Below are 6,000 nucleotides of genomic sequence, written 5' to 3' on the forward strand. Positions count from 1 at the left end.
ATAGCTCTGTCCTTGTGCCACTGTCCCTTCTGCAGCACAGCCAGTCTTGGTGGCAGTCTGTAGTGGAGTCATGGCTTGGTGCACAGTGGGGAAGAGTCACAAAGACAAATAGTCTCTGCCACAGGTCACGTTCTCCATCTCCATAAGGCTTTCTTGCAGCTTTCCTGTTTTTATGACAGCTGTGATTCTAAGGATCCATAAATCCCAGTGTCCTTGCCTTAGACAATCCCTGCTGCCCAGTGAGAGGCATGCCCCATTAAACACTGCATTACAGCATCAAATTAATACCGAATGGTACGAAAGATCATCATGGGTTTTGAAGAACCACAAGGAATTAATTAAGATGCTTCTTGCAAACAATGAATGATAAATATCAGCTGGACAGGTGAGCGTTAGTGCAAGGATTTGGCCTGTGTGAATAGAGTTAGCTATGAAGGTGTCTAGCATTCATTCTACAAATTTATGGCAGCTGTTTTCTGTGAGCATCAGCAAAATAGTTGAAGAAATAGATTTCCTTAACTGACCCATACATCTGGCAGTATCTCCTCCATTGATTTTGGGGAGAATTATTATTTTAAAATGAGTTAATAAAACTCAAATGTATAAATCCTATCCATCTAAATCCTCTGTAACACTTATAACATCTCAAGACCCCTATCCTTCACCCTTTCAGAATCAGGACAGACATGGGTGAGTTTGTGCTGTACAAAAAGCAAGACCAGTCTCTGAGACACATCCCATTGGCAATTAAGTTGGCCTATTAGGAAAAATCACCCTCTATAAATTGAGATGCAGCAAGTTATGACATATATGGGGCCCTGGGCAGCCTGGTTTAGCATTAAACGTGGAGGTTGGTGGCCCTGCATGTGGCAGGGGGGCTGGAGATTCGTGATCCTTGAGGTCCCTACCAACCCTGGCCATTCTGTGATTCTGTGATTCTGTGATATGCTTCTGCTCTTGTCAGCTTAGTGTAAAGCGGGTTAGATTCGCTTTCTTATATTGCTGTCTTCCTTTCTTTGTACCAAAGCAGAACAGAAGAATCCACACCAAACCAGTGAGGGGAATGTAACCCTCTGATATTTACTGAGTCGTTTGTGAGCACGACTCCACACCTAAAGCAAGAGAGAGCTCTTCTGGGGAGGGTGTATCTTGTAATGGATCTCAATGTTTGCATTGATTAGGTCCCAGTTTGGTGATTTTATCATTTGGTCATTGTGAGCATGGTGTGAATCAAAATTATAAGCACATACATGCAAAGCATAACATATGTGGAGCACTGCTGTAGATGAACCAGACAGCCGTTCGCTGCTTCCTTTCCAGTGGGATGGAGGAGGAAATTGGAAAAATGGTAGAACTCAGAGGTTAGGATACAGAGAGTTTAATAGGATGGAAAAAAGAATGGAAAATAATAATAATAATAGTAACAATAACAATAAAAGAAGACAGACAACAAGCGATATACAACACAGTTTCTCACGACTCGCTGCCTGATGCCCAGCCAGTCTCCAAGCAGCAGCAGCCCTCAGGCCAGCTCTCTGCAGTGTTATTGCTCAGCATGACGCCTCATGGCATGGGACATGCCTTTGGCCAGTCTGGGCCAGCTGTCCTGGTTCTGTCCCCTCCAGATGCACTCCCAGCTCCCTGCTGGAAGGGTAGCACAAGAATCAGGAAAGTGTTTGAGTCAGTGTAAGCGCCGCTCAGTAAGAACTTAAATATGGGTGCACAATCAAAATTGGTCTCATCCTAAATCCAAAACACAGCACCACACCACACCAGCTACTAGGAATAAAATTAACTCTGTCCTACCCAAAACCAGGACAAGTGTTAGCCATTGTAACATGCCCGTTGTCCCTCTTTATATGGACTTATTTCGGAACGCGTGCTCATTGAAGATGGTGTTTAATTTCATACGAGCACTTTAGTCCCACAAAATAAGCAGGATTTAAGGATATACTGAGAGCTAAGAAGGTGATTTCTGAATTTGACTCTGAGACAAAGCTTGGGAAAACTGTCACAAAGTACAGGAGGCAAAAAGATTACACTGCGGAGAAATGAACTATGGAAAAATCCCTTCCCTTGTAGGCAAAAAGAAATCTATTCAAATTCCTCAGTAGGACTGTAAGCAGTGCTAAGGAAAAGACTATTACACATTTACAATAAGTTAAATCAACTGACGGCTATCCTTCCACAGAGAAAAATAATGTAATTGTAATTGCGAGCAGCAAAGTGGTTCAGCCTAATAGTTAAACATCAGTAAGCACCAGTATTGTGTCTAATAAAATGCAGATCTCATTATCTGTTTGTTATGTGCATCGTGAGATAAGTGTTCGTGTTGAAAAGTATAAAAATTTGATTTAATTCACTGACATTTTGGATACAACAGGGTCAGGTCGGTCTTGTAACAAAGAACAGCTTGGGGCATATGGAAAGGAGTGTAATTGAAGATAAGGCTCTAGCAAGATGAGTGGAAAATGTAATAGAGTTCAAGGATACATTAAACAAATGTATCCTGGCCTTCGCACTGTAATCACCTACATGTGCTGTAAGGCAAACAGCGAATGTAATTGATACCCCGAGGAAGATCATTTCAGCTTTGGTGCCTTCTGCCTCATGTCACAGTTTCTGCCATTTGAAAGACTGAGAATTCAGACTTGGCAAGTTTTGGGTCCCTGAGGCTGCTCTAATTTATACAGGGAACTCAGCAAGCTCTAAATAAATCCCGAGAAGTTTGCAGTGGCTTCTTTAAACATTAAACCTGTGTCTGCTGCAGTGTCATAGACTTAAACTGACCAACACTGACCAGAATATGTCAGGAAAGTCAGGAAAGGGAAAGATGGTCCTTTAGGAATATTTTTTGAGACCTAACAAGTTCAGTCTCTGGTATGCCAAAATCAAAAAGGGCAGATTCTTCTCACAGTAGCGTCCTGGGGAGTTCCATGTGATCATGTTATCTTGCACGTAGCATGGCAGTTATCCCTTTTCCCCAGTTTCTGGGCAGTTTTAGCCATATCTGTCAGGGCTGTAGAGGAATTGGGGATATTCCAGAGGTGACAAACATCATTAGGTATGGAAGGAGCCATGCTGTGAACTTAATCCTTGCCAGTTCACAGAGGAATTGGGCCTTGAGACATGAATCCATTGGAGGCCTTCTTGGTGCAGAGAACTATTTGTTTGCACTCAGGGAGCTTCAGCATATCATAGAGCATATCTTTCAAATAGCCAAAACATTTTGGGATTCAAAGAGCCTTTATTTTCCTGAAAGCCTCCTGGAAGTGAAAAAGAGAGTTAGAGCCAGGGCTGGCCTGGAGTCCAAGCAATATGGCTGCATTTGCATTTAGCTCAGTGGGGAGAAGTCTTGCTCAGCGGGGAGAAGTCTTGACAGTGAGACCCATTTCCTTAGATTCCAGTTCCTGGCTATTACTGAGTAGCTGAGATTATTAAATTTTTTTGTTTGTTTGTTTTGTTTTGCATTGAAGAATGGCAGATAATTAGGGACCTAAGCAGTGCATGTGTTATTCCTAATGTTTTCCACTTGGCATACTAAAAAGACAGAGAGTCCTAGATATCAATCTCTAATTAATTAAGCTGGCAATGAGGTCATGTTAAAATTATTGATCAGCTAAGAACAGCAGTGTATTCTTCATCTCAGTGTCTTTGTATCAAGATTCTCTTGATACTCTTTTGGGAAGTTTCACTTTAACTAACTACTCAGGATATTCAGTTCACACAAGGACTATTTTTGGTAAAACTTAAGGATAAAATATAATTAAATTTAATTAATAAGAAGAGCTGATGAGAAGAACTACTGGTCTCTTCTTCCAATCTCAGGATTATGTGAATGCATAGTTTTGTTTCAACTCTAAATGCTACCAGAAGGCCATCAGAACATATTTTTCAGAAATGTTGGTTCATTTCTTTTGAAAATACAGAAGTAATGAAAATCAGGTTCCCTCCACAGAAAATATTGTAGTAATGATCATAGAATCATTAAGTTTGTAAAAGGCCTCTAAGATCATCTAGACCAACCCATCCCCACCATGTGTCTCGCTCCAATTTATTAGGAGGGAGATGAGGTTCTTTTAATATCTGTATACCCGGTGTGAGATTAAGAGACAACGGTTCATATGTTGTTCCATCCAGTTTATTACCAAACCTAACCAGGGAGACGGGGAAGGGAAGGAGGGCGATAGGAAAGATGGAAAAGAAGCAGGAGTTACGTAAAGCGGGGAGAGTCACCAGCAGGATCCAGCAGCATCCCGTTGCACGGCGTTTGAAGGTCCCAGGCAGACGCAGCAGGGGGACGGGGTGAGAAGCAGCTGGCCGGCCTTGGGCAGCAGGCAGGTAGACGAGGAAGTCAAGGAGCCAATTCTTGAAGCAGCAACAGCGGTCAGGCAGCAGGCTCAGGAGAGTTGACAGTAGGCAGGAATCACCTCAATCTTCAGGAATCCCTCTACCCTCGTGGTTTTCAGTTCCTCTTTTATGCTCCTTGTTCTCCTGCCTACATGACCAGGATGGGCCTCGAGCAAGAGTCACTGAGTACCCTCTAAGATGGCCCATCATCCTGAGATAGGTCCACACAAAGGCGCACTTCACAGCTATTTAGCTGCAGTTCATCTCGCTCTTCTTGCCCCTGGCCTTGTCCATCTGTGTCCCCCAGGCAAAGGATTTCACAACCTTTGCCTAGGGCTTGCCTGGACTTGTCCATCTGTGTCCTTCAGACAAAGGTTTTCACGGTCCTTGCTCGGGACTTGTCTGGACTTGAACAAGTCCATCTGTGTTCCCAACAAACTTTGGACACAGACGCTGACAGAGTAATATCTTACACCATGCCCACTGACCGTGTCTCTCAGTGCCACATCTCCACACGGTGTTTCTTGAACACCTTCAGAGAAGTGGTGATGTCCCATCCTTGGAAACATTCAGGTCAGGAATTACTTTCCATTAGTTTTAGCATGGATCCCAAGCCTACGTGTGAATTTCTCAGGCTTGTGTGACTAGTGCCCTCTGCCTCCCCCTCCACGAACCCCGAATTAATGCCTGCACCGTGCCAATGCTGAGGCACTAACTGAGTCAGGGAAATGACCTGCCGAAAAAAACAACCATTTCTATTAGGCTGTTCTCAGCAACATCAGTGTGGGCCATCCCTGGGGCACTGCAACTTTTGTGTGAGCACGATGCAGAAAAAGTGCAGAGGCATAAATAAGTGACTTAAAGTGACATTGATAAGTGACGTTGATTTAAATCAATGACATCGATGTAGGAATCGAGTGCACCCTCAGCAAGTTCGCTGATGACACCAAGCTGAGTGGTGCGGTCGACATGGTGGAAGGAAGGGATGCCATTCAGAGGGACCTCGAGAGGCTAGAAAGGTGGGCCCGGGTGAACCTGATGAGGTTCAACACGGCAAAGTGCAAAGTTTTGCACTTGGGCCGGAGGAATCCCAGGCATCTGTACAGGCTGGATGGAGTGGTCCTTGAAAGCAGCCCTGTGGAGAAGGACCTGGGGGTCCTGATAGATGAAAAAGTTAATATGAGCCAACAGTGTGCTCTTGCGGCTTGGAGGGCAAATGGTATCCTGGGGTCCATCAGAAGAGCGGTGGCCAGCAGGGACAGGGAGGTGATTGTCCCCCTCTACTCTGCTCTTGTGAGGCCCCATCTGGAGTACTGCATCCAAGTGTGGAGCCCGCAGTACAAGAAAGACAGGGAGCTGTTGGAGAGGATCCAGAGAGCCACGAAGATGATCAGAGGACTGGAGCACCTCCCCTATGAGGACAGGCTGAGGGAGATGGGCTTGTTTAGCATGGAGAAAAGAAGGCTGCGGGGTGACCTCATGGCAGCCTTTCAGTACCTAAAGGGAGCCTACAAATGGGAGGGGAATCAACTCTTTGAAAGGGTTGATATGTGTAGGACGAGGGGAAATGGTTTTAAGTTGAGGGAGGGGAGATTTAGGTCGGACATCAGGGGGAAATTCTTTACAGAGAGAGTGGTGAGGTGGTGGAAC

This window comes from Tetrao urogallus (assembly GCF_951394365.1).
Source record: "Tetrao urogallus genome assembly, chromosome: 7".
Lineage (NCBI taxonomy): Eukaryota > Metazoa > Chordata > Aves > Galliformes > Phasianidae > Tetrao > Tetrao urogallus.